At 51.0% G+C, this 26,227-nt stretch overlaps 1 protein-coding gene across 5 annotated transcripts in view; it reads right to left on the reverse strand.

Moving 5' to 3' along the window:
- The window catches only part of GJC2 (gap junction protein gamma 2), a 41,225-nt gene that overhangs the window by 7,800 nt on the left and 7,198 nt on the right, over nucleotides 1-26,227 (reverse strand). The window contains exon 4 of one of the 5 annotated variants that reach the window (XM_052808515.1): nucleotides 24,673-25,206. The exons of 2 other annotated variants lie outside the window; for them this stretch is intronic. The gene's annotated coding sequence lies outside the window, so the exon portion shown is untranslated. Of the gene's footprint in view, nucleotides 1-2,686; nucleotides 3,196-15,769; nucleotides 16,043-24,672; nucleotides 25,207-26,227 lie in introns of those variants that run through there. 2 more of the 5 variants (XM_052808531.1, XM_052808506.1) reach the window with 2 other exon arrangements.

The raw sequence follows: 26,227 nt of genomic DNA on the forward strand, positions 1-26,227 counted from the left end.
ATGAGCCTGGTCCTAACCTGGCTTTGCACCTCTTTTATACGGAGACACAAAATTATGCCTTAGGGTTTCCGTGGCACAAGCCGGGCTTTGAGCCCATCACCTGTGCCAGGCGCAGGGTGGGAGCAGCCACCAGTGCCAGCCATGGGCACAGCCCGAGGTGGGAGCAAGAAGGGAAACGTGCCTGGTTCTGTTCTCCACATCAAGCCTTTCTGGAATGCGATTTTGCTCACGCTGCTTCTTAGGACTGGAGCCAAACAGCGCTGGTTTGCTCAGCACTTGCTTTTGTGCTGCCCCGGGAGGTAGCAGCGCGGTCCGCGGCTCAAGATGCAGTGAAATTCTTCTACTGTCGAGGGCTCTCGAGAGCAGGCAGATGGAATTTTCTAACCCTGCTATTTCTAGATCAAACAAATCCTCTGCGAACCCAAACCCCCAAGTCTTCACACGCCAGACCGAGACTGTGGGAGCACGCTGCAGATGGTGTTATTTTTGTCCTGTAGCTGGAGAAACTGAGGCAGGGAGCAGAGAAACAGCTCACTCCAGGCTGGGTAATAAGCCAGAAGAAGAGGTGGGGAAGTTCTCCTCTCTGCCCTCAACTTACCTGGTGAATAACAACAGCCCTCAAACCTGTTGGGGCCAGAATCTCCATCTCCTGCCCCAAAAGTGATGCCTTAGACCCAGTGGTCAGTACAGAAACGCTCCTGCTGCAATTTCAGGACAATTCAGCCACTGTGGAAGAATGTGGAAAGCGATCCCCACAGAGTCATTTTTTATTTATTGAGAAAATTAGGTTTATTCAGGGGTGAGATTGGAAAGCATCCCCCATCTGCTTCTTTAGACTCAGTGGATACACTTTAAAGTGTCTTTAACCCTTCCTCTGATTTATGTCCTCATTCAGATATGGGCAAAATGGGGCATTAAGTGATTTGCAGGATTAACCCAGGCATTCGGCCAAGCTCCAGCTGCCGGGGGGCTGGGAAGGGAAGACCCCGCTGGGTGCGGTGATGGCCCACTGTGGGACACGGTGCATCCATCTCTGGAGCATCCAGGTCCAGCTGAGGCAGGGCCGGGGCTTGGATTGAGCACACATCAGCCCCAGCTTGGCTGGCCCCATGCAGGTGTTCAGCCACCCACCAGCTCCCACCTGCATCCCCAATTAGTTGCAAGCCCCAAATTGTTCTGAAACACAGGCTTCCAATGTCCTGTAGAGCAGTTCATTTATAATTTCAGTGCTCACCTAAAGAGTTTATGATGCCTACACTGAGGATAATTTACCATTTTGCAAGTGTTACTCAAGGACACAATTCCCAAAGCTCAGACTCGCCTCCCAACAGCTGTTTGCTGGGGCAGGGAGGGTGTGACCAAAGTAATGATGGCTTTTGGAGTAAATATTCAAGTTTTGATCTGATATTAGCCAGGATATTAGCAAAGCACCCATTGCCTCCTCTGGGAGACACATTTTAGAAAGGAGCACCCGATAGCATTGCTTCAAAACATTCACAAACCTCCTGAGTCAAGGAAAAGGAAAGAAATTGCAAAATAACAGAAGCGGTGGGTTGTTGCTTTGAGAAGGCCACCTCTGGTTACCAGCCACCAGCCCGAGCTATTTGTCCTGCCATTGACACTGAGGCTCAGCCCTCTGTGCACATCTGGATCTGCAGGAACATCTGCAGGAAACAGCCTCGAGCTGTTTCTGCGCCCCTGGGACCCCGCTGTTACTCTGGGTACGATCACACCTTGACATTACGCTCCTGCGCGTCCACCCACGCTCCTGGCACCGTATTTGAAAGCAGGAGCTGAAGAAATGAGTTAAAAACCCTGCCTACAATCAGTTCAGTTAAAATTCCAGTGCTTTTTGCGACTCACTGGCTAGAAAGACTGTACTATGAGATGCCTTTAATTGCTTGGGGGTGGGAGGGGTTTGTACACCATTATATTTTGGAATCAGTTATAAGGCAAACAAGCTTCCAATGAAGGATTTGTTCACATTGCTTTTGCTGATGAATAGGATGGTACTAGGAAAAGACTATGTCTCATCTCCTCACAATGCCAACAGTCAAAGCACAGAAAATGGATTTTTGCGTCTTCCGTATGCTTCAGACCTAATTCCTCCATGCAGTAGGAAAGTTACACGGTCCAGCTCCCTGGGGAGAAAAACCTGTGTGGATCTGCAGCAGGTAGATGGATTAGATTAGGTGGTTCATGTAGCTAAATTATCTGCTGGAGAGATCGCATGAGAGGACCCACCATCCCTGTGGCTTTGAAATCCATTCATTCAGTCATCTATCTTCACATGTCACCTCCAGACTAGCTGACATGCAGTGTATTAAACGCACGTGGGGTACAAGTTTCACTTCAAAACAGCTACAAAGGAGGAGTTGGACCACTCAACCCACCAGCAGCACTTAAAGTAGTGAAAATTGCGTGTAGCCAGGTACAGGAATGAGCTGTTGGCTCCACATTCTCATCACGGTTACTTCCCGAAACCCACTGACCCCTCTGTGCAGTCGCAGCCAGAACTGTTGGAACTGGGAAAACTTTAAAACCTGAGTCTAAAATAAGCAGAAGGAAAAAAAAAAAAAACCAAAACCAAAAAAACATCTGTGCTAGCTGGACGTCCTTCCTTTCTGCACAGTTCCCACACCGTTGCTCAAACTGCAGGGAAAACAATGGAAAAAAATCTACTTACAGAGACATGGTGCTTCTCGCAGCGGCTTTCCCTCCTCCGCCGACATTCCTGTGCCGCCAGCCCTCTGCCTTGCCCTAGATAAACTCCCGCCGCCTCGGTCCAGCCGTGCTCCAGCAGTTGGAAACCAGAGCTCAAGGGAAGTATTTAAAGTTCTGTCAAACCCCGCCTCTGCGTTCGACCGGGCACCCACCGCCGGGAGGTCCTGTCCGAGCTGCCTGCACCCCTACGGCCGGTCCCACCGCCGCTCCTGGCCCCTCTTTGCCTCGCCAAGCCTTGGAAGAAAGAGGGAAGGTGCTCTATATATACACCAGGAAAGAAAGGGGCATTGGTTTTAAATCCAAACAAGCCGCCGGGTCTGGTTTTAGGAACGCTGCCTGGAATTTTGCTGCTGAGCTCTTGAGCCGGTTGGAAGTAAATTAATAGCATCAGCTAGTGGCACTGGTAACAGATTTGTAAGACAGAGAGCATGACTAATAGGGAACATGTGGAAAACACATTTTGGCAAAAGCTCCTTGGTTGCTGCTGGAAAAAAAAAATAGTAAAAAAAGAGGGAAGGCTCGCTAGTGAGAAAAACTGCTCTGAAGCTCCTGCTTTGCTGCACCCCCAGGCAAAGCTTTCTCTGAAAGAGGTCGTGCACCTCTCTCCAAGCTGGTGGATGGGAGCAGAGAGCAGATGAAGGATGGGGAAGGGGTTTGAGCGCACACGGAGCCTTTTTGGCTTCTTTGCAGAGGGAAGAAGAAATAAGAAGTATGGGAATGTACATGAAGCCTAAGGCAAGCGGAGAAGAAATTCTCCGTCCAGATAGTTCAAGGATCGCTTCTGCTCCCTGCCCCATCCCTGGCGAGCCTTGTCATTGCCACGCCAGCAGGATCAGGGCTCCTGGTATCTGCTGAGATCGAAATGGAGAGTCGAGGCAGAAGTGTCCCCAGGAGCCAGTGAGGAGGAGAAGGAAGCGAGAGCAGCAGCCAAGAAGTCACAAAAAGGATCAGTCCCAGCCTTTGAGGGGAGAAAGCATGGGAAGATGTACATTTTGATCAAGGGGGATGTTTGAAACCGTATGTTTTATCGGGAACTTTCATCCCTGGTCCTGACAAAGCAGGACATTCACTCGTCTGTCAGACCCCCAGTTTCCCAAAGGGCCTGAAGGGATGCAGAGGGGCAATTCCTGCTCGCTGGAGCATCTTGCGCCGACGCTCTTGCAAGCAGGAGCATCTCCTGCACCGCTCCATGCTGGCTGACACTTCGGCTGCACTGCTGAAAGTCGTTCTGTGAGAGCCCAGGAACATGCGAGCCTCTGCTGACACCAGAGCTGGGCTGTGTGACACGACCCTATTACAGTTAATGGGGTCTCCAGGGTATATAGCATTTCTGGACACATTGCAGTAACTTTCCTGAAGGTTTTAAGTTACAAACTATTTACTCATACACAGTGATAAGTTAATTCGCTGTTCACGAGTAGTTGTCTGTGATAGGCAGGTGGAAAAAGCCTTATAATCAGCTAAGTTAGGTGTAGGGATGAACATACCCTTGGGGGAATATGCCACGCTAGGGAAACCAGCGTTTGGGCGGTATTTTGGGGGGAATAAGCTTCTGAAAGCAGTTAAATTGTCACGACCCTGGCTGCACGCTTCAACTTAAGCACATAGCACACCAACAAAGCTTGCACTCTCAAAGGACATGGGGAGATAGGGAGTTGGTTTCAGAGGAGAGCACGAGGGCTGGAGATCTTCTCCAGCAATGCCCCAACCTCCCTGGAGATCTCCCATTGGGACCCCTCTGAGGGCGAGAAAACGTGCAGCGAGCCAAGGCCACGTTACGTCTGCATATTCCTGGGGTTGGGTTTGGCTTCCAGCATGCTGGGGCAGAGACGTCCTTGCTTGCGTGGTCCTTCAGGTCTGCAGACAGTGCGGTGGGTCACCTCCACATGGGCCACCTCCACATGGGCCACCACGTGGTCCTTGGGTGCATCCCCCCAGGTGGGGACACTGCAGGTTCCAGCACATGTCACACCATCTACTTCTAAAAGACAAGTCCTATGAGATCCATCAGACCTGAGGGATGGCCACCAAGATCTCATTCCCATCAAAGAACTGTGGTGAAACTTCCACCCACTTCAGCCGGTGCAGGATGGAGCTGCAGAGAAGTATTATTAGTTATTTAAAAATAACTAGCTGAGAACAACTTCCAGGCTCTGCAGGACTGCGGGCAGCAACTTAGAGATAAAAGGCAGCTCAGCATGGTCCCTGTCCCGTGGGTCATGCAGCCTTTCCAGGCTCTTTGCTTTCTAACCGTGCGGGTTATTTATACACACAGCAATCTCGTCTGGTGGAAGTTTTTTTTGGGCATCCGTGCTTCAGGCGAGCCAAGCAACATCTGCTCCTGCTCCAGCCTCCTGCCCAGCAAGGCTGGCCATCACACTGGCAGGGATTGAGTGGTTCCCATCACCAAACCATCACCCATTGCCCAAACCATTGCCCAGGGGAGGAGGCAGAAGGCTGGAGGCAGAGCCAGACCCGTGCATTTTTTCTGCATGCTTTAGCTGGGTTTTCACCTCTGAACATCTTGTGTGCTTGCTAAAACCTTTGCTGCGTGGGTAATAACAGAGGAGGGCAGGAGTATGCACACAGTTATAAACAATTTGTGTTTTCTTCCTCCCAAGGAAGACACTGGAGAGCAAACAGAGCTTTTCTAGCCATAAATGAATGTACAGGCTAAAACAGTAATAGGCATCTTTTCACTCCCGACCCACCCCTGCAATGTCCCATGTCCTCAAGTTTATGCTTGGCATTGAGAAAAGGGAATAAAAGAGGGGGACAGAATAAAAGAGGGACAGAGGGGGAATGGATGTGATCAAGCTTTATATGATTCTGGGTGCTGCTGGGAGTCACCTCTCCATGCAGGCACCGCTTGTGTTTCAGAGTAGTGATCCATATATACTTCTCTTAGATGTCCTATTGAAATAAATAAGTGCTGTCACTAATGATAATGAGATCTGGTATAAAGTCTCCCTGCTACATCAGTGATGAGTAGCAACCATAATTATCCACTCTGAACACAAATCTACGAAGCTCTGTACTGTATTGTGCTGACAGTTCATTTTCTTCTCTAATTTTCACCTTTTGGATTTTCATTCGATCTGTTTTAAAACTAAATGAAATCAAGAAATGCATCTTTGTTCAAATGATAAGCCTGCTTTTTAAAACAAGACCCAGGAAGCAACATCACTGTGTTGAGACAAATGTCACAAAATTGAAATAAATTAAGAATGTCAAGTTTTTACCTTATTGGAAATTGTTGGATTTGGGCTTAGGAGTCTACAGAATTCCATGTCTGAGAAGCAAAAATATTTGAATACCACAAGTGAGGGCAAAGACTGAAGCAGCAGTTTTAATTTGTATCTTTTCTTCTTCGACTAACTTCACTAACTTTTTTTCTCTGACCTTCGGACATGAGATGCGGGACACATCTTCGCCCTTGGTGGCCGTGGGTGCCATCCGCTTTGAAAGCAGTTTGTAACGGAAAGGGTGGCAAAGACACTGCCTAAAAGGATATATTAGACTTGGAAAATATTCTCCTCCTTTTGCATAATATTAAAGTCCACTGCAGAACTGCTGAATTTTGTTATTACTCTTATTAGTCAGTAATTTGTGGGGCAGTTAGAGAGAAAAAGGGATCTGGGGGGTTACAGCTTTGCCAGTGAATGTTAGAGTCACAGAAAGGCACGCTGAGGTCTTATCTTTGCAAGCGAAGGCGGCACTTTAAAACATTGCAGCTACACAGAAGAAGAGGGAGGTTTTAATTTCATTAGTGTCTCTGGCATGGCTGGACTGTTCCTTGCAGCCCCATGCCTTTAGTGGAGCACCGCAGTTCTGGAAATGGCTCTAAATAGAGATTTTTTTTCCCCGGACATAAAGATGTGGTTCAGGGAGTGGCAACCTCCTTTCCCAGTGCGTTCTCCTTTCCCTCGTCCTGCCGTTATCCTTGCTGTTTTCAGAGCTGCTGGTCCCCAAGCACACAGGTGTGGGGGGATTGATGGGTTTGGAAGAGGACTGGGACTCATTTTTTACAAGTTTGGTTCAAGTCAGCATTGCAACTTTGACATTTCTAATGGCTTGTCCCCAGGCACATGCCTGATTGATAGGACCAGGTAAACCAAGAGCTGCAGAGAGGTCCAAGCGTGTATCTCGCTGGGGCATCTTCAAGGTTGCCTTCTATTTCCTGATGGGAAAGAGGCCATCAGCCCCCATTGGAGCTCCTTCTTCATGCCTGGAGTCTCCAGAGCCTTCAGCAACCCAAGGACCCAAGTTGTGTCATTGCCTCGGTGATGTGCTGGCTGGGCTGGGGACTTCTGCTGGGACAGAAGTCTCTTGTGTTAAGGTGCTTTGGGACAGGCCAGCCCCTTCCAGCAAGGGCAGAAGCAACATACTGGGATAGGATTTGGGTTTATGGGTGGAGGGACCATGTCTTGGGACAGCTCTTGTTCCCAGCCACAGAAACAGCCCGTTTCCTCAAGAAACAGTAACTGAACCAACAACCCCATTTATGGCTGATGGTATCAAGGCCAACCGTGGCTGTCCCGGGGACCCGTTCAGGAGCTGCGGTGCAGAGACAGGAGGGAGCAGGCGGGAATGGCCACAGTGCTGCTCAACTCAACCACCCCGGCCAAGGGCCTCCAGGCTCCCTTTCAGTCCCACCACGCTCCCTCGCTTAACGCAGAAAAAAATCTCAGTTGTGCAGATTGTCCTCCTTCACCCAGAGCTTTGGGCATTATCCAAGATTTGGGTCTAATCAGGGCTCGCATCCTAAGAACACAGCCAAAACCTTAACTCTCGTAAAAAAAAATTTACAGGCAGAAGAAAAAACTGTGTCAGTGTCTGTTGCTAAAATCTGCTTCATCGCAAACCTCTGAGCGGACTTTTCAGGATAATGGTGATGACAACCCCAGAGCAAATGTGTCATTTGAATGTCTGAAAGACAAGGTCTCTACCTAATCATCTTCAGGTTGATTTTTTTTTCTGCATCTAGCTCTGCTTGTTGGATGAACCCAAGAAGGTTTTGATCTGGATCAGGATGTTGCAGTTGGTCTCCGGCTCTTGTAAGGACCAAACTCACACATTTTTCCAAAGCCTGCGGGGATTTTGGCTGCATCATGTCAGGATGTTTGAAAAAAGAGGTGAAGGCTGCTTTCTTTCATGCACTCTGAAAATATAAACTCTGGCTCTGAATTGCCATGAAATTTGGACCACAGTTGTGCCTCAGTTAGCCCAGAAGATAGGTCAGAAAACAGAATTTCTGTTAAGTTTGCATTGGTTTGTGATTGGAGCAAAAAGCCAATGCTGTTAGCAGAATGAATAATATTTCTGCTGAAAAACAGTGAAATGTTTCCTTTGGATATCACTGACTGATGACCGTGGAGAGGTAAAAGCACTTCACTTTGAAAATGACCAAAAAAAAATCTGATATGGTTAAATAACAATAAGATTTAAATTCTAAAGTACAAAAGCCCAGAGGAAGCATTTAAACCCAGGCTGGAGAGCAGAAGTGATTTATTCCAGCCCTTCCCAGCTGAAAATTTCACTGTGATGGACACATTCTTGAGACAAATTTCAGTGTTGACAAAACCACATATTTTTTTCTGACGGGAACCTTTCTGCTGAAGTTTTCAAGGCCGGCGAGATAATACGGTCCAACGTACCGAAAGGTGGCAAGAAGGGACTCGCGGAGAGCCCCGGGGACGTGGCACAGCAAAGCCCTTTATAGCATTTTTTCCCTACGTCTGTTCCCGCTCCAAAGAAAGCCTCTGCCTCAATAGTCAGAGGTCAGATGGAGCAATTATTCCCTTCTCTATTTGTTTCCCTTTCCTGAAGTAGCCGGAGAAGCAATGGGAATAAAAGCCCATCTCCAACCGCACCCGTTGGGGTCATACCTGGCGTTAGTGCTACCCACGTCTCTCCTGCAAACCCATCGCGGCTCCCCGAGCTCTCATAACAGGAAGCAATAAACTTTCCAGCCGGCGTTGCCAGCCCTGGCTGACCTGCAGCACAACCCTGTGAAGCCAAGCCAGGCTCGATTTGCTGTAGACCTTCCTGAACTTGTACAAAAGAGTGTAAAAAAAAAAAAAAAAAAAAAAGAAAAAAAAATTCAATAAAAATCAGAGGAAATCCATCCCCTGGTGAAAATGGCTGTGTAAAAGTTCACGGCTCATCACCTCCTCCTGCCGTTGCCCCTGCAGCCGCTCTTCCATCTGCAGTGCACCGAGCAGCGGTGCGTTAACGCAGGCAGGGACAGAGGAAAAAGGTCAGGGTGCATGGGAAAGATGAGGGAATGCTGGAAAAAAAGTCAAGCGGCCACATTTTTGGCTGCTCCAGAAAGGTGTGGGTTTTTGGTTTTTTTTTTTTCCCTTTTTCCCTAACACCTGTGGTTGGGCAGAGGTGGTGTATGAGGAGGGAGCTTGGAAGAGCCACAGGAAAAGGGGGCAGGAGCGAGGGGAGCAGGAACAGAGGTTGGAAGCTCGGCCACGGCTTCTGGGCTCCATTCAAGAGCTGCTGGGTGAGGTCCCTGGCTCGTGCCGAGCGGAACGTTTTCCCCTGCATTTCGGCTGCATGAAAACCATATTCACAGTGTCAGTGGGGGGAGAGGGGAGGGGATGGGAGCAGCCAACAACTCTGCATAGGGACGAGCATCTCAGAAACAACTTGAGGGTAAAGACAGCAACGCCCCAAAGCGAAGGTGGAGCGGTTGTGTCCTCTGTGGACACACACAAGCAAAGCAGGACATGCTCAACACCTCCTCCAGCTTTCCTCAACAAGTCCTTCTTGCAAATACACATTGGTTTTGGTTTTCTCGTGGAAAATGCTTCGCAACCGCACAGGAAGGCTGCTGACTCTCAGATTTCGACTTTTTCTTTTTTGCAGCAGCAGTTCCAATGAGAAAAATGATGGTGTCATCTCTGGCCTCACACGCCTCATCTGTTAGACATGAGGACAGGCACCGCAACAGGCGGGACAACCTGTACATAGCTGGCCAGGACGGTGATGTTCAACCAGCCCCATTACACATAGAAACCCTCGGGATGGACTCCCACCAGGATTTAAACCAGGTTTGTATGGGTTGGAGCAACCCAGGGAGACCCTGCCACTGCCCTTGGCTCTGGCTTTTGCCCCTAATAAAGGACAGTGTGACCCACCACGAACCATGGCCCCATTTGCCAAAGTGAAGACTCAGCTCTATAGGTTCAACCTTGATCCTGGGCTGGCATCCACCTGCCCAAACCACAGTGCAATAGGGAAGAAAGCGCTGGATTGGGGATTTGGTGGAGGTTTCTTTCACCCCTGAGTGTAGAAGCAGCCCAGCATGAGAATTGGGTCCAAAGTTATCTTCACCTCTTTGCCACCCCAAAAATATCTGTATTTTTATACAGCCAAAGTCCAGGTTAGAGGAACCATGTCTCAACCCTAACAAGGACAGGAGCTTGCAGAGAGCAAATGCCCCAAGAGTTGGTGCAGGAATGGGACCCACAGGACCCAGCCCAGGTATTTGAATCAGGTCCACGCTCTACCTGCTTCTCATGATGCTTCCTTGTACAGCCTTGGCCATACACCACGACCACTGAGCAACTGCCCTGTCTTACACTGTCCTTGGGGCAGAACTCATGCCTTAGTGCTTTAAACAACCATGTGGTTAAAGAGCACGTGTGGGTGATTTGGAAGAGCTGCTATGCCTGTGAGCAGATTTAAGGTCCTTTTGCTTTTGTGTGGCATCTGGTCGGGGTGTTGAGTCGCACTCTGCTCTACCAAGAACATAATGTTGGTCTCCTAAACCCATCATCCAGCATCTCAGCAAGTGGCCTGCTTGCAGGAGCTGAGGCGAAGCTCAGGAAGCAGAACTTGTAAGATAACAAGATCTTATCTGAACCGGGACATCTAAGACACCAAACCTCTCTGAAGATCCCAACACGCATCGCTGGAGCATCTATTTCCCAATCTCCTGGCTTTGGAGGAGCCTCTGACTTGCCAGGTCGGATAGAGCCATAACAGTGAGGCCACTCCATGACCCAAGTGTTGTGCAAATGGGGAAGAGGGCTGGGGATGGCTGCCAAACCCTTCCCTCCGCCGTATAAACCTATGCCAGCTCCATCCCCAGATAAACTCTGTGCTGCAGACCTGCCACCCCAAATCACCAAAACATCCTCCTGAGCTCAGCTTTGGCTACCCGGACACAGAGCCCTGCTCACGGTAAAAAAATCCAAGATCAACTAGGCAAGGATATTGAAGACAAGAAAGCAAACGCCAGAGCAAAAATACCAGACACTCGGCTGCGACTTTATGGCCCATTTTTCCATTACTAATAAGATCTAAACATAGTTAAAAGTAAAGAGAGAGAGACTCGAATGTGATAAATGAGGAAACAAATGGGTTGGACATGCTCTTGCCAACTGTTCTTAGATAACAGACAAAACAGAAAATAAAGAAAAAAAGGAAACGGTATTACTACAAGTGCTTTCCTATCCTTCTGGCCAGGTTCCCAGCATGACTGGGACAGGTTTCTACTCTGCTCACCGAGACTTATTGTTACACCAGTATCACCAGTAAATATTTAAATAACCACTTAGGTAATTATCCACAGAGATAATTATACGGTCATGTTTACATGCAGAAAAGAGGAAGATGAGAGAGAAATGCCCGGAGAAGTGCCCGGTGCCGGGCGAGCGGTACGGTACCTTCCTTGGGAGCCTTGGGGATGGGAGCATCGGCGAAGGCTGGCTGGTCTGATCCGAAGGCGAGCGTGGGGTGGGAAAGGGATGGGAGCTTTCCTGGACGTGTTTACATAGGTGGGCCCCCACCCGCTGACGCCGGAGAGGTCAGCAGCTCGTGCCTCACATCTGGACGCCGCTGGGTCCCCCGTGCCAAGAAGGGAGACCACGTGTCTTTTCATCCCCAGAGCTCGCAGGACTGGAGGGGTGTTGAATCAGTGTCTCTCCTTCCCCTCCAGAGGTAGATAGTGGGGTGGAGAAGGTGCCCTCAGGTTGGCATCCAGGTGGGAATAGAGCCAGTCCCATCTGGCCCAGGGCCATGCTGATGCTCAAAGCGAAGGTTGACTCTGAGATCTGCAGTGCTGGAGGTCCAAGCCCTTGGGCATCCAGTGGGGTGCTGGCAGCGCCTTCTCCACCCCCTCCACCCAGGTGGGCATGAGCACACCCCTGCCTGTCTGCCATGCTGGGCATCCAGCCATCCAAACCCTACACCAGCACCACCAAACCCTACACCAGCACCACCAAACCCTACACCAGCATCACCAAACCTTGCACCAGCACCACCAAACCCTACACCAGCATCACCAAACCTTGCACCAGCATCACCAAACCCTACACCAGCATCACCAAACCTTGCACCAGTATCACCATACCCTACACCAGCATCACCAAACCTTGCACCAGTATCACCATACCCTACACCAGCATCACCAAACCTTACACCAGCACCACCAAACCTTGCACCAGCACCACCAAACCCTACACCAGCATCACCAAACCCTACACCAGCATCACCAAACCTTGCACCAGCACCACCAAACCTTGCACCAGCACCACCAAACCCTACACCAGCATCACCAAACCCTACACCAGCATCACCAAACCCTCCATCACCACAACTAAACCATACGCCACCTCCACCCAACCCTACAGAACCTCCACCAAAACCTATACCAGCATAACCAATTCCTACACCACCACCACCAAACCGCACACCACCTCCACCAAACCCTACAGCACCCCTCAACCCATGGTGTCCCTCGGTTGGAACCATGGGCCTGAGGGTTTGCCATAGTCTCATCATGTCCCATGTACAAGGCTAAGGCAAACATCTCCCCCAACCTCGCTGCCTGCCCTCTCCTACCAAAGGATGGACTGAGCTGGTCCCTGCTACCCAGTTGCCTCCACCCCACATGGTGCTGGGTGGGAAGGAGCCAGGAGAGAGGCTACAGCTCTCAGAGGACCATCATGGGCTGGCACCTTCCTTGCTGCAGTACTGCCCTCCCGGACACAGGACCTGCTGCCGTAGGAGAGCATAATCTCTTAGGGCCTCAATCCTTAACGTGCACACGGGGCTGTGCAGGTTGTCAGTCCCGAGGTGGACAGCCGTGCTTGCTGCCCCTCGGGAAGCCAGCAGCCGGCTGTGCTTCAACACGAGTGCGCACACTACTTTGCGACAGGTTGCTCTGGGGAGCGAGCAGCAATAAAAAGCTGGAGAGAAGAAAGGGTAATATCGAATCCAGCTGTGAAAACAAAGATTAAAACCCTCTGAGCCTACAAGCTCCCTTGGCCAATGCGCGGGAAACAATGCGCCAACATTCATTTGTCTCTCCGTGTCCATCCCACAGATACTTTTTCATGAATGAGCATGTTGTGGTGGAAGGGGAAGGCGGGGGAGATGCAGGAGGAGGAGGTGGACAGCCCTTCCACCCCTTTTACACAGGGGAACCTCTGCAGTTCATGGAGAGGCAGGGCCGTGAGGCTGAGCCAACGATGCTCCAGTGCTTGGAGCTGATCCGCGACCTGAGACAAGTGGGCAGCTAGATGAGGTTTTTCTCTCTTTGCTTGCTACAGCAGGCTGGTTCTGAAGGTAGAGAACTTCCCGAGAGAGCACCAGGCATATGGGTGCACGGATGCAGGTTTTGCTAGAGAAGTGAGCGGCTCGAGTGGATGCTACGCTGCTCCCACCAAACCCTCCACCACCCACTGGGATGCGGTGGGCTCCCGCTGCCAGAGCAGGTACTCCTGGTCTCACTGGGGCTTGCACTGGGGTCGAGCAGCCCCATACCCGGTATTTGGCCGGTTCCCAAGCAGGGATGTGTGAGGCTGGGGATGGGACACAGAGGATGCTACAGTCACAGTTTAATCCACAATAATACTAAAATCCCCGCATGACATGCAGCAAGCCCCTTCCTAGTCTCTCAGTCTTGTGCTCACATTTCTTTTCTTCCATGCTTTCTGCCAGCCCAGAGCCAGTTCAGCCTCCTCTGCTAATTTGAATATTGCTAAGTTTAAAGAGGATGGACAATGCTGCGGAAAGAGGGTGCAAAATTAAAAAAAAACCTGATCTTCCTTCACTTTGCGATAAATAGCCCTTAGAAATGCCAAGTAAGGGTTTCTGACTTACAGGCAGCTACTGGGACAAGTCTAGGTTTGCTGCTGGTCAACTGAGGTCCATCCTCTTTGCCGCGGCTCTGATGGTGGTCACTGGCTGGGCACCCAGCCCACCACATTTCGGTATTCCAGGAAACCCCCTGGAAATTTTCTGGAGTGAATAGCTGCAGTGACCTGGCCATTACCAGAAGCTGGGGAAAGAAGATGAAGTTGTGGGTGGCTCTTCTTGAAAACTCACTCTTTCCATCTCTGGTTCTTTCCCTCCCTTCCTCTCCAAGGCATCCTCCCTTTAGCCTCCAGACAGAAATAAATAAGAAACCGCAACACCATCTGTGTTTCTGAGAAAGATTAAGAAGGAACAAATTAAGGGAAGTGAATCAAAATGCCAAATTATGTTCCGCAGCATTGCTATAAGACGGTTCAGTTTGCACACAGATGGACAAGGTAGAGCCCTGTGGGCCGTGTGTGCAGCCGTGAGGAGCTGGAGCCTGAGGAGCAGAGTCCCACAGCCGACTGGTGGTACCCGACTCACTGAGCTGCGATGAATATGGAGCCTGTGAGCTTCCTTGCATCATGTGAAAGCAGATCTTCATCCATCGTCATCTTTTTCCCTGGCTGCGTTTTGGGTCCCTACTGACCTCAAAGCCTGGGAGCCTTCACCTCAACCCTCTGGAGCCCACGTCAGAGCAGACTCTCTGCTGTCTTTAGGGTGACTCCGGGCAGAAATGAGCAGGGCACCCCTATTTCCACCTCTCCCAAAGGCAACAGCACAAGGGAGATACGGTTTTGCCTTCTCTCAAGCAGTAAGAGTCCTGCAAACCATGAGCCCCGATCACTAGCACCAGACACAACCCTGTGATGGAGGGTGGCCGAGACATGATGAGGGAAGGGACTTGCCTGGTGGGAGATAATATCCCAGCCAAGCCCAGGAGGTCCCACAGAGGGTGTCTCCCATGGCACTGTGACCCTGTTCCATGTGGGACTTGACTCCAACCAGCTGCATCATTGCTTTCTGCTTAGATGTGTTTCTTCTGCCTACACCCTTGACAAAACGTCATTGCATCACCCTGCCGTGATCCCAGACTCCCCTTTGCATCCATCCTCACTGGTTTTATCTATGCTGCTGGCTCCAAAAATGAGCAGGCCTTCTCCTGGCACACCTAATGTCACATCTCACCACCTTCAGGACTGCAGATCCAGACCCCAGACAGCCCTTGCTCTGCTGCTGTCCATTCGAAGGTCCTCACTCCATCCCCGTTTCAAAAATTCAGCTGACCAAGTGGGTTTTCTCCTTTGGCCGGAGCCCTTCTTTTCTGCTGTTGATTTAATAGTCCAGCTGCAATAGCCAAGAATTTCCAAAAGCTAGCGGAAAATTAAAGAATCGGTGCAGGAACGAAACCACCCCTGCCTTGGAGAACGGCACATTCGTTTCCTGCCAGCCATCCTCTTTCACGCATTGAGAGCAAAAAAAACTGCGGGCCTTTCCAACCACTAAATCACCCTTTTGGACTCATAATGGGGGCAGTTGAACTACACCTAGTTCCACCTATTGAAATGACGGCAACAGTCTCCATCCCACAGGAACTGACCCCTTTACTGTCGCCGATGCTGGTGGAAGTGCTGATGACATATGAACGTTAGCAACCGTTATTAATTTCCAGTGGTGTTTGCTGAAGTTGGAGCCAATGCAGAGTTAGGGGTGCAGGGGCGTAAGCTCAAGGGGCTGGAGATGGGACGTGGGGGTAGTCAACCCAAAGGAGAAGCCAAGGGCTGCACGGAGGGGGAATTATGGCTTTGCTTAAGAGTCAGCCCTACCAGACTAAGCAAGGTGTAGGCTGGTTAGCCAGGATGCTCTGCATGTCAGCATATCCGAATCGTAGAATGATAGAATATCTCAAGTTGGAACGGACCTATAAGGACCATCGAGTCCAACTCACCTTAGTCCTCACGCTGAAGTCACGCGTTCAAAAACACATGATGTGGTTGGTGGGCTTCACAGGACCAAGAAACCGGGTCATCACGGAGCAGCGCGCATGGGTTCCTCTTGCAGCTCTCGGCAAAGTCTGCCCAGCAGAGAAGTCCACGCACATACTCAGCCCATCACCTGCCCCATCCTGGCCAGCCCCAAGGAGAAGTCATCGCTCCCCCACCAGCCCCAGTCCCTGCCCAGACTTCTGTCCAGCTCCCGCTTATGGAATTTTGGGTGCTTTTACCTGCGATTTGGGGAATGACCAATTTCATCCTTTTTCATGCCTGTCCACGCAACAGCCCCATTAACACCGTGGAAGAGAAGGGGAACGGGGGGGTACGTTTGGCCTCTCTGCTGTGCAATGGAACGGGATGGGTGAAATGTCCATCCCCGGGCAGGTCTGTTTTTGAAAAGCAATTACTGGCAGGGAAGACGGCAAATCCTGCATTCCTCAGCGAAGGAATCTGGATGATGTCACCTCCTGCCCAGTGGCAGGAGCATTCCTGCCTGCGGCGGCTCCCTCCGGACAGCCCCTGCCTTTGCTACAAATATTTGGTTTGGCTTGTTTTTTGGAAGCTTCCCATTGCAAGGAATAACAGCAGGATGGACTCTCCTACTGTAAGGCTTGTCTCTGTACCAGCACATTAGCACGGGCCACAGGTTAATAGAGGTTCACACATGCCAGCCAAAATTGTACTGCCAGTAGCAGAAGTGTTTGGTTTTTGTTTTGTTTTTTTTTTTTTTTTAAATCTGTGTGGTGCAGTGCAGACTGAGAGATATCAGAAATCTCTTAAAATAGAAGTCTGCCTGCTCCACTAAACCACTTTCAACCAAATTCACCCAGTTTTCTAGTATGTGTATCCAGATTGGAGGCATGTAGCCGTGCCTCTAATCTTGTGGCTTTCTCTCCCTCCTTTTCTAGTAGGATACATCTAGTAGCATGCCTAAGCAAGTCAGGATCTTTCCTAATCAACTGGCCTGGAATAAAGTGCCCTTTTGCCTGGAAGGGGAGTCCCAGTAGATATTTCTAGGAAAAGGGTGGCAGGGGTATGGAGCAATTGTGGGATGATGTGGAGGCAGGACCATGTGCAGCATGGTGGCTTCTCCTCAAAAGGAAAAGACCTCTCACGATATCCTCCAAGACTGTTTTTAAGGCACTTGGGTGGGATTTAGTTGCCTAAACTTGGGTGTTCAGCCCTCCTTGGAGCTGAGCTCAGCATCTGCCTGACCTCTGAGGGCTGGTCTGGGACACAGCTTGGTTTCCAGTTCTTCTCTCTGCTCCTCTAAAGTTCACTACATGCTCTCAGGAACCAGGAGACCAGAAGCAGACCCTGTCCAAGATGCGGTGTCCTCCTGCAACTCTTTCCTGCTAGTTTACATTTTTAATTACCCTTAAAAATACCCGTCCCACGCAAAGGTGCTGCTTGCACCTCGCTGTTCACCCGCTTCTCCTTAGCACCTGTGATGCCAGAGGAGGAAAGGTGGACACAACCAGAGGGGTCAGGAACTGATCGTAAAGTACGTGTTTTACGGCAGATGGATAAATTTCTTCTTTATGCTCCAAGATGATCCATTGCTGGCACCTGAAGAAGTTTCATACTCTCAGACCTCAACTGCGGGTCTAATGGGAGAGGGACGGTCCCGCCCTTCAGTGGAAAATGAGCATGAGGATGTTTTTTGTGAGATGCTGGTGAGGTTAGATTACTCCCAATCCCACAGATGTTGATGGGATCTCACTCAGGTCACTGATTCTACCAAAACATGAGTTGTGCCACGAGATCCTAGCAAAGGCACAATGAGAGAAGTGATGGGAATGGAAGCGAGCTGCGTTTTTAACACCAGTACAAGGTATTGCCCCATATAGGAGCGCGTGGATGAGCTGGTTTGGGTTATAAAAAAACACATTGAAAGAAATCTGCTGATCGTCTTATTCTGCCAGGTCAGGGAGGCTGTGAGCATGGACGGGAGCCCCAGGCATCACGGTCTGGCTCTCTCGGTGCCAGATATTGCCTTTGTTGGCATAATGGCTAAATCTGGATGGATCCCCACCACGCTGATGGGTGAAATTGTCTATCCTTCCCCATGGGGACTGCAGGCTGCAGCAACCTCTCTGAGCCGGGCAGGAGCCAGGCATTTTTCACAGCTGCTGGGCAGCCTGAGCCCTAAATCAACCCTTCTTCAATTAGCACAGGACTTTCATCAGCACTCTGTTGTTTTTAAGCTCCAGCGATAAGAGGTTACAGTAAATATTTCAAACCGTACATAAACTACAGCCTGCCAACATAAACACCGTAAAAACACTCCCTATAAATCATGCATCAGAGTTCACCCTTACTAGAACTATTAAATTTTTCTGGAATGGCTAAAAAATTGCCGCGGGCTGCCAGGAGGCTCTGCAGCCACGAGATCTGGGAGAAAGAGACACAGGCAGTGCAAAAACTTGCAAGAAAGCAGCTGCTCAGAGCAGAGCTTTCTCCTCATCCTCCCACCTCGGGATCTCCGGGCGAGCTCCGCTCATGGAGGACTAAATAAATGAGCTCCACGCCCACACGTGTCCTGGCCAGCGTGTGAAACCTTGCATGTGTTTGCCGTTAAACACAGTATTTCTTGCAGAAAGCCGCCTGCTTTTCCCTGCTGCTCTTCTGGCCCGACCGCATCCATCTCCTCCTATTTTCCAGGGCATCCCTCCTGTAACAGCTAGGAGTAAGGTTATCTCGCAAACCAGCTTCAGAAGCGCCCCATGGACCCCCACAGCTCATGCTGACCTTGAGGACTGAAGCAGGAGATCAAAACCTCCTCCATTTGCCACCAGAGCTTTCTCTGATCTCCAGGCAGAAACAGCCTTGGTCAAACCCTACAGCAACCCGGGGAGCCGAGAAGGGGGAGGTCTGGAGCAGCCCCCATGCAGGGACCAGACCCAGCTCTGGTTTCTTTGCCGTGGGTCCCACCCGCCGAAAGACCAGCAGTGCTGCAGCATGGCCAACATCAGCCTCGGGCCATCTCCCAGGCTGGGGCCAAAGGAGAAGGCACAGCGGTCCTCCCCATCTCCCAAAATCACGGCGGCACACAGTCCATCTCACCACCCCGGGGACGTCCGGGAGAGCTTTGCTCTTCTGCTGGAGCTCCTCACTTCTCCACTCACATGGGGATGCCGGGCAGGTCTCCATATCCCAGCCAAGGCGGTGGGATGTCTCGTGCTCCACCAAACTGGCATTCCCCCCCCCCAAACACCATGTCTCTCCCGTGCAAACCTTTGGGTCCATTCAACCAGGAGCTGAAACTATGGCTGAATTCTTCTTACCCGTCTCCCCCTGGCCCCACAGCAGGAAAAATACTTTGTCCGGGGAGTTTGCAGCCTGAGAGCGACCACCTCCCGCCAAGCCGAGCCAAGCCAAGCACACAACAAAGCCCCATTGAAAAGCAGCCTTCCTCCGGGTGCCCTTGGAGAAGTGGCTACATGACCGCCGAGCAGCTCCTCCCGACCGCCGTATCGCCGCTCCGGCAGCGGAGCAAAACACAGCCCCGGCAAAACTAATGGGTTTTGGCATCTCGGATGAGCCTAAACACCTACGTGTGGGCAACCGAAACCAGCCCGGGGAGGCTGGGGTGCTGGGGTCAGCGCAGGGTCCTGGTTCCGGTGGTCTCCCCTTTCCTGGGGGACCCAGCCACAACCCCGGGAGAAGCCAGGCTATCAGATGAGGTTCTTTCTACAGGAGGAATTGCTTTGCAATGCCCTTGGCATCATCTTTTCTCTCTCCTCCCCTCCTCTTCTCCGGCATCGCTTCCTTTTTATTAGCTTGATCTGTTTTGACTTGAAACTCTCCAGAGCCGCGGCTGGCTCACGTCTTCCCCGGAGCCACGAGGTGCTCCCATCCCACCCATCACAAGAGGAGAGCAAAGGGCTGCTCTCGTGCTGCAGAAAGCCCCCGGGGGACCTGGCACTGCTTGCACGGGCCACCGGGTCACCAAAACACTGCCAGAGCGAGGGGGACATCGTCTGCTCTTGCATCATGTCACTAGATAGTGGCTCTTCCCCAGGGCTCGGAGCAGAGAGACGGGCAGGGGGGAGGCAGCGGGGAGCTGCCTGCCCTGGAAAGGAAACAAGGACATTCATTTCTTAGTGAACCTGGTTAACTATTTCTGTCTGGGAGTGCAGAGGAAAGGGCTGGGCAGAGCAGCAAGCAATACCATTGTCCCCAGCAGGAAAAAAAAAAAAGGGATGATAAAAAAGTGCCTGGAGGAATTTGGCTCAGGCTCATGTTTGAACTGGAATCGGATTTCCAAAGCAGAGGCTTCCGGATGCACGGCAGGGCGTTCTCCGGGGCTGAAACCGGTGGGGAACGTCGTTTGGGGTCGTGGGTTGGATTAACTCTGCATTGACCCAGAGGGTCAGACGGAGAAGGGATTTAAGCACCCAAAGATGCCCGGGGCCAGACAGGAGCCGGCAGCGATGCTTCAGCCCAGTGGCTCGGCCACGGTGGGGGATTGAGCCACGTTTCTGGGCTGTTTTCACAGAACCATATAATCATAGAATGGTTTGGGTTGGAAGGGACCTTTAAAGGTCATCTAGTCCAACCCCCCTGCCTTGAGCAGGGACATCTTCAACTAGACCAGGTTGCTCAGAGCCCCGTCCAACCTGACCTTGAACTTTTCCAGGGATGGGGCATCCACCACCTCTCTGGGTGACCTGTGCCAGGGCTTCACCACCCTCATCGTAAAAAATTTTTTCCTTATACCTAGTCTGAATCTACCCTCTTTTACTCTAAAACCATTACCCCTTGGCTATTGCTACAGGCCCTACTAAAAAGTCTGTCCCCATCTTTCTTATAAGTGCCCTTTAAGTATTGGAAGGTCACAATAAGTTCTCCCCAGAGCCTTCTCTTCTCCAGGCTGAACAACCCCAACTCTCTCAGCCTTTCCTCACAGGAGAGGTGCTCCATCCCTCTGATCATCTTCATGTCCCTCCTCTGGACCCGCTCCAACACATCCATGTCTTTCCTGCACTGAGGGCCCCAGAGCTGGACACAGTACTGCAGGTGGGATCTCACCAAAGCGGAGTATAAGGGCAGTTTTCCCATGATTTTTGTCCATTTACATCCTGCTGGCAGCCTGCTGGCAGGCTCACACGTGCCATCTGCAGCTCACTGCCGTGCTGGCCTCCACCTCATGTTTGAAAGGCGCTTTGCACAAAGCAGAGGTTTGTAAAGCTCTCGGCCGAGCGTGGGTTTAAGAGGGTATTAAAAGTTGCGGTCAGAAACAACAAAGCAAAGCAGAAATGCAGCCTCGGGAGACGCCGAGACCCCTCAGTCCTTGCTATGTCAAAATGGCTCTTATCTCATTCGAAATGGGGATGCTGCGTGTAAATTCACCCAGAAAGTAGGGTCTCATGACCCCCACGCCATCCTGGCTCCCATGGAGCAGCTGGTGATGCCCTGTCATCCCCCCCAGTGCTGCTGGGTCCCCTCCCAGTAGAGGCCAGCTGGTGGTGGCATCCCTCAGGGATGATGACTGGGGCCAAGGCTGTTGAGCGTCATTAATGATCAGGGTGATGGGGCTGAGTTTGGGGCTGCTCCTGGTTGGAGGGGGGAGTAGTGCTGCTGTGTTGGGGGACCTCAGCAGGCTGGAGAAACGGGCTGGTGGGACTCAGGTGAAGTTCAACAGAGGCAAAGGCAGAATGGTGGCCCTGGTAGGGGACAGGACAGAGGGCAGCGGGGAGTGACCGGCTGGGGACCAGCTCTGCAGACAAGGATCGGGGGTCCTGGTGGTCAAGTTGGATGTTAATCAGCAGTGTGGCCTTGCAGCAGAGAAGGTCACCCCAATAGCGGGCTGTCTTAGCAAGAGCGTAGCCAGAGTTATGATCCCCTCTGTTCTGCCCTTGTAAGGATACTGTGTCCAGTTTGGGGCTCCCCAGTGCAAGAAGGGTACTGGAGTGAGTCCTACAGAGGCTTCCAAAATGCTTGTGGGCTGGAGAACGGGATGTTCGAGGAGAGGCTGAGAGCGCTGGGTCTGATCAGCCTGGAGAAGAGAAAGAGAAGATCTTATGGGTGCGTGCAGCTGCCTTGTGGGAGGTTATAGAGAAAGTGGTCCAGATGCTCCTCGAAAGTGCACAATGAAAGGCAAAGCTACAGCCAGAAGAATTTCAACTGGAGACGAAATAAAAAAGTCTCCATGACAAACACTGGCACAGGGAGCTGGTGGGATCTCCACCCTTGGAGATAACTCGACTGGACAGGGCCCTGGGCAGCTTCATCCAACATCAAACTTGGCCCTACTCTGTGACCTCCTGAGGTACCTTCAGCCTCTGTTTTCCTGCAATTGCACAAGTCACCCTGGAGATTCCTATCAGTTGCCCCTTGCTCAACATCTTCCGCACCCACCAGTGGCTGGGAAAAGTTGGCATCCTCCCCAGGAGACTGCTCTGCCCTCAGGGCAAGCAAGAAGACAGACCACAGAAGGTGTGAAGGTCTCGGAGAAGCTCTCCTGAGACCCTGCGGGATGTAAATGGACCTGTATAGAGCCACTTCGCACCCTAGAGATGGCCCAGGGCACCTGGTAGACAACCCCAGGGTCCCCATCTTCTGGGGAGGCAGCCAGAGAGCCGATGGACCGCCCCACGGCACCAAAAAATGCCACCAGGCCCTTCTGCAGAGGCAGAAAAAAATAAATTGCTCTAGCAAAGTTAGAAGTGAAGAAATTAGAACTTAGGAGTGAAATAGCAATTTACCCCCATATGCCTTAATTAATTTATAGGACAGGGCTCCTCATTTTCTATCCATTTCCCCTGTCCCCTACTGCTACAGCCCTGGGTTGCACTGACGGCATGCAGCAACCCTGCACAAACTCCTTTCTTTTCTCTTTTCCTGGCAGCAAGGAGCAGAAACCACGGCAGTTTACGTGGCCGGTCACCAAGATCTCCAAGCAACGGACCGGGTCAAAGGGAGCTGCGCAGCCTTAAAAATTAACCTTGTGCTGGTTGGATGAACCTTGGGTGGAAGAGCTCCAAACAAGCCATAAATAACGAGAGGAGAGTTCTCTACAGTGCTGGGATTTGCAGAAATACAGCACATGCCATATGCCGCGGTCCACCTCCGCAGTACATTACAGGGGAAGGGGGGGTTTCCTTATTACACACACTGAAAAAAAAATCTTCCGGTATTTCGGGGTTGGACAACACCCAAGGATTGTCTCAGAAATAGCTCTCCTAGCTTGCAGGAGTACGAGGCGCAGATTCCCCATCAGCGACATGCCCCTTTCTCCAGATCCCACCCGCCCGTGACTCACTTGAGCCGGGTTACGTTGGATTTCCTTCCTCCGACTGTCTAAGGAGGCTTTGGACAGCAGACAGATTGCCCTCCTGTGGCATTTCAAGGTAATTTGGGTGAAAGGAGAAGGTGCTTGTGGCCTCCTAAGACTCAAGGGACTCTTTGTTTCCTTCTGGTTGGGGTACTGGGCTGTTCGCTCACCCCCCTGCCAGGAGAGGACACGGCTCTCTCCCATTAAGCACAGCTTAAATAAATTTATTAAGCCAAGCTCCTATGCTTGGTATAGATGGAAAGGGCATTTTGGGATGGGAGAGAAATGCCTCCCTACCATGCGTGGGGCACAGCACACACCAGGAGGGCTCAGGAGGTCCTTCCAGCCCACTCGCAGGGGATCCCTTTGGACAAATGCTGGTTGCAACCAAGTTTGCTATGACCATACCAGTGACCTGGAGGTAGGAGGGATGTAGCTACAGGTCACCCGTTAACCACAAGGAAGATCTAAGCATTTTAATGAGGATGGAACCATAAAGGCTATGGAAACACAACAGCATCTCTTCATGAGATTCATCTGAGGACCTAGAGGGGTTGATAGGGGATAAGCGTTGGAGAAGGAGATCCCACCCCGAGGAGGATCCTGTGTGTTGAGAGGCCAACAGGAGAGTTTTCTCTCAAGGAAAGCCCGTTAGCCAAGAAGATGAGGCCACCAAGGAGCAGGTTCAGCTCCCGCTGGTGGTGATGCTGCCGAGCCACTGCCCTCCCTGTGCCTCAGTTTCCCCAGCTGCACAGGAGAGAAGACACCCCTTGTGAGGTGCTTTGAGATGCGAGGATGAAAAATGTGCTCACATCCTTGGATATTATTTAAAAGACAATACAAAAGCACCTTACAGAGAACATAACCTTATCAATGGATCTTTTGTCCATGGGTTAGAGACACCAGCTGCAAAACCGCATCTTCTGCTGGGGTGAGCTCCTACAGGCACTGGTCTCTGTGCCTGGTCTTTAAAGACCAGCTCATGATGCACGAGCATGTACCACCTAAACTGATGCTCCATAAGCAAGCAGGTTGCAGACCCCAAAATTTGCTGTGCAAGCAGAAGTCTCAGAAATATAACCCAAGGGACTGAGAAGGACTAGCAGGAAAACCAGACCGCGAAGCATCTTCCTCGGGATGGGGACTGGCCAGATGGTCCCAGAGTACCTAAGGGTTTCCATCAGGAAAAAGCTAAACCACTGACGGTTTAATCCCAAATTCCCTGAAGACGGATTTGCACTGCCCTGCGCGACGGGGGATGATTTATGCCAACATAAAGTGTGCACAAAGTGACGCCAAATAGGGATGTTACGTCTCTTTGCACCGGCAGGAAAGGCAATACACAACCGTTAGGTTGCGGCAAACGCGTTCCCCACCCAAGTGATGGGGAAAGGGCAGAAAATTAAGAGCAGGAGAGAGCGGAGTGGGAGCAGAGGTAGATCAAGGCAGAGAGAGGGGGTCTGCAAAGTGCCACGAATCAGCCAAGCTAAAACCACCCAGCCAAATATCAAAATAAAGTGGAGGGGAGGAAGAAAAAACAAAACCAAAAAAAACCCCCAAACCAAAAAAGTAACATACGGAGAAGCGCTGGGCTCAGTCCTTTGCAAAAACGTCCCATCCTTCCCCGCCGTGGTGCACGGAGCCGCAGGCAGCACCCTGTCCCTGCCTGCCGCCGCAGGCAGAGCTCCCCAGCCGCTGCTTTTCCTCCCCTCCCATCCCTTCAAACCGAGCTCTCTTCCCGCTGCACCAGCCTGGAGATGATGACGTGGAGACCTCCACCGGGGAAGTTTCCCGAGACGGGAGAGCTCCTCCGAATCCAATGCCACAAACCCATCGTTCCCCGGGACGTCAAGGATTTCTTTCCTTTCCTTTTGTTTTTTCATTTCTTTCTAAGCACCCACAAAAAGTCCGGAAAAAATGAGAATGCGGCGATGCTTTCAGGAGCCAAGAGCAATGCTTAAGGAAAAAAAAAAAAAATCTAATAATTCAAATTGTCTAAGGCTAATAATAGCAAAAAGAGAGCTCCTTGGAGCAGGAGAGGGGAGGCGGAAAGCCGAGGTGCTGCCACGAGATAAGAAATGCTTCCTTCTTGTTTGGACTTTCTTCTCCTTTCTGTTCAAACAGAGGCGAAGCAGAAAGTCGGCTGCAAAAATATTATCACAGCTACAGCGATATATTGCAGCATCATCAAACCCCACTTTTTTCCCTTGATTTTTATGTCTAAATGAATGTCCCAAAGCAGCACTCGTCGGTCAAATTTTACATTTTTAGTATTTTTATGGTGGCTGGGTGCTCCCTGCCAGCCCCATCCCAGACCCTCTTTATCCCTCTGCTCCCTTCCCAGCCCCGTTTTGCAGGGCTGGGGTGAGGGGAGGGCAGCTGGAAGCATCACCCTGCTCTGCAGATAACAGCTGGAAGGGAAAACAGCTGGAAGGGGACAGAAGGGACATTTTCCTCCTCCCCTAGCCCCTCCTGCTCTCAGCCAGAGGGTTTTGCCCCCCATGAAGGTCTCTGGTCAAAGAGGGGGGGGTGACGTTACCCTGCACTGAAACGCAACAAGCAGGGATTAAATAATTGCCCCCGTCCGAAGGCTGCAACCTTTGGCGCACCGTTATCTGTTCCTTCGCATTGCCAACTCGCATGATTTTATGGCTGATCTCACAATTGATGTTTTCCTTAAAGGCCCCATGCTGTGAGGCGAGATTTGGCTTCCAGGATTCCTGGTCAGGAAGGTTTTGCTCGCTGCAGTTAAAGAACCCCCCCAAAACTTCACAAATCCAGTATGAAGATGGCTCTAAACCTTTAAAATCTGGTGGTTCTTCAATCTCCTAATCCTACAGGGACCCAGTGCATGTCCCTAAGCATTTCTTAAGTAGTACCCACCATGTGAAACTACTCAAAATAACTTGTTTTTCCTGGGTTTAAGGAGAAGGAATGTCCTTGCTCTCTGGCACAGCTGGGATGGGGCAGCCAAGTTTTCATCCTCTTATTTAATTTTTCCAAGTGTGTTTCTTGTCTCCAGCTGCTTTAGGGGAGGAACAAACTGGGAAGCAGCCTGGCTGACCATGCAGGGGGAATGCATTCCCAGAAGGGGTTTTCAAGAAGAAATTAGCTTGTAGGATGTTCCGGGGAC

Source organism: Harpia harpyja, chromosome 1 (genome assembly GCF_026419915.1).
Source record: "Harpia harpyja isolate bHarHar1 chromosome 1, bHarHar1 primary haplotype, whole genome shotgun sequence".
Taxonomy (NCBI): domain Eukaryota; kingdom Metazoa; phylum Chordata; class Aves; order Accipitriformes; family Accipitridae; genus Harpia; species Harpia harpyja.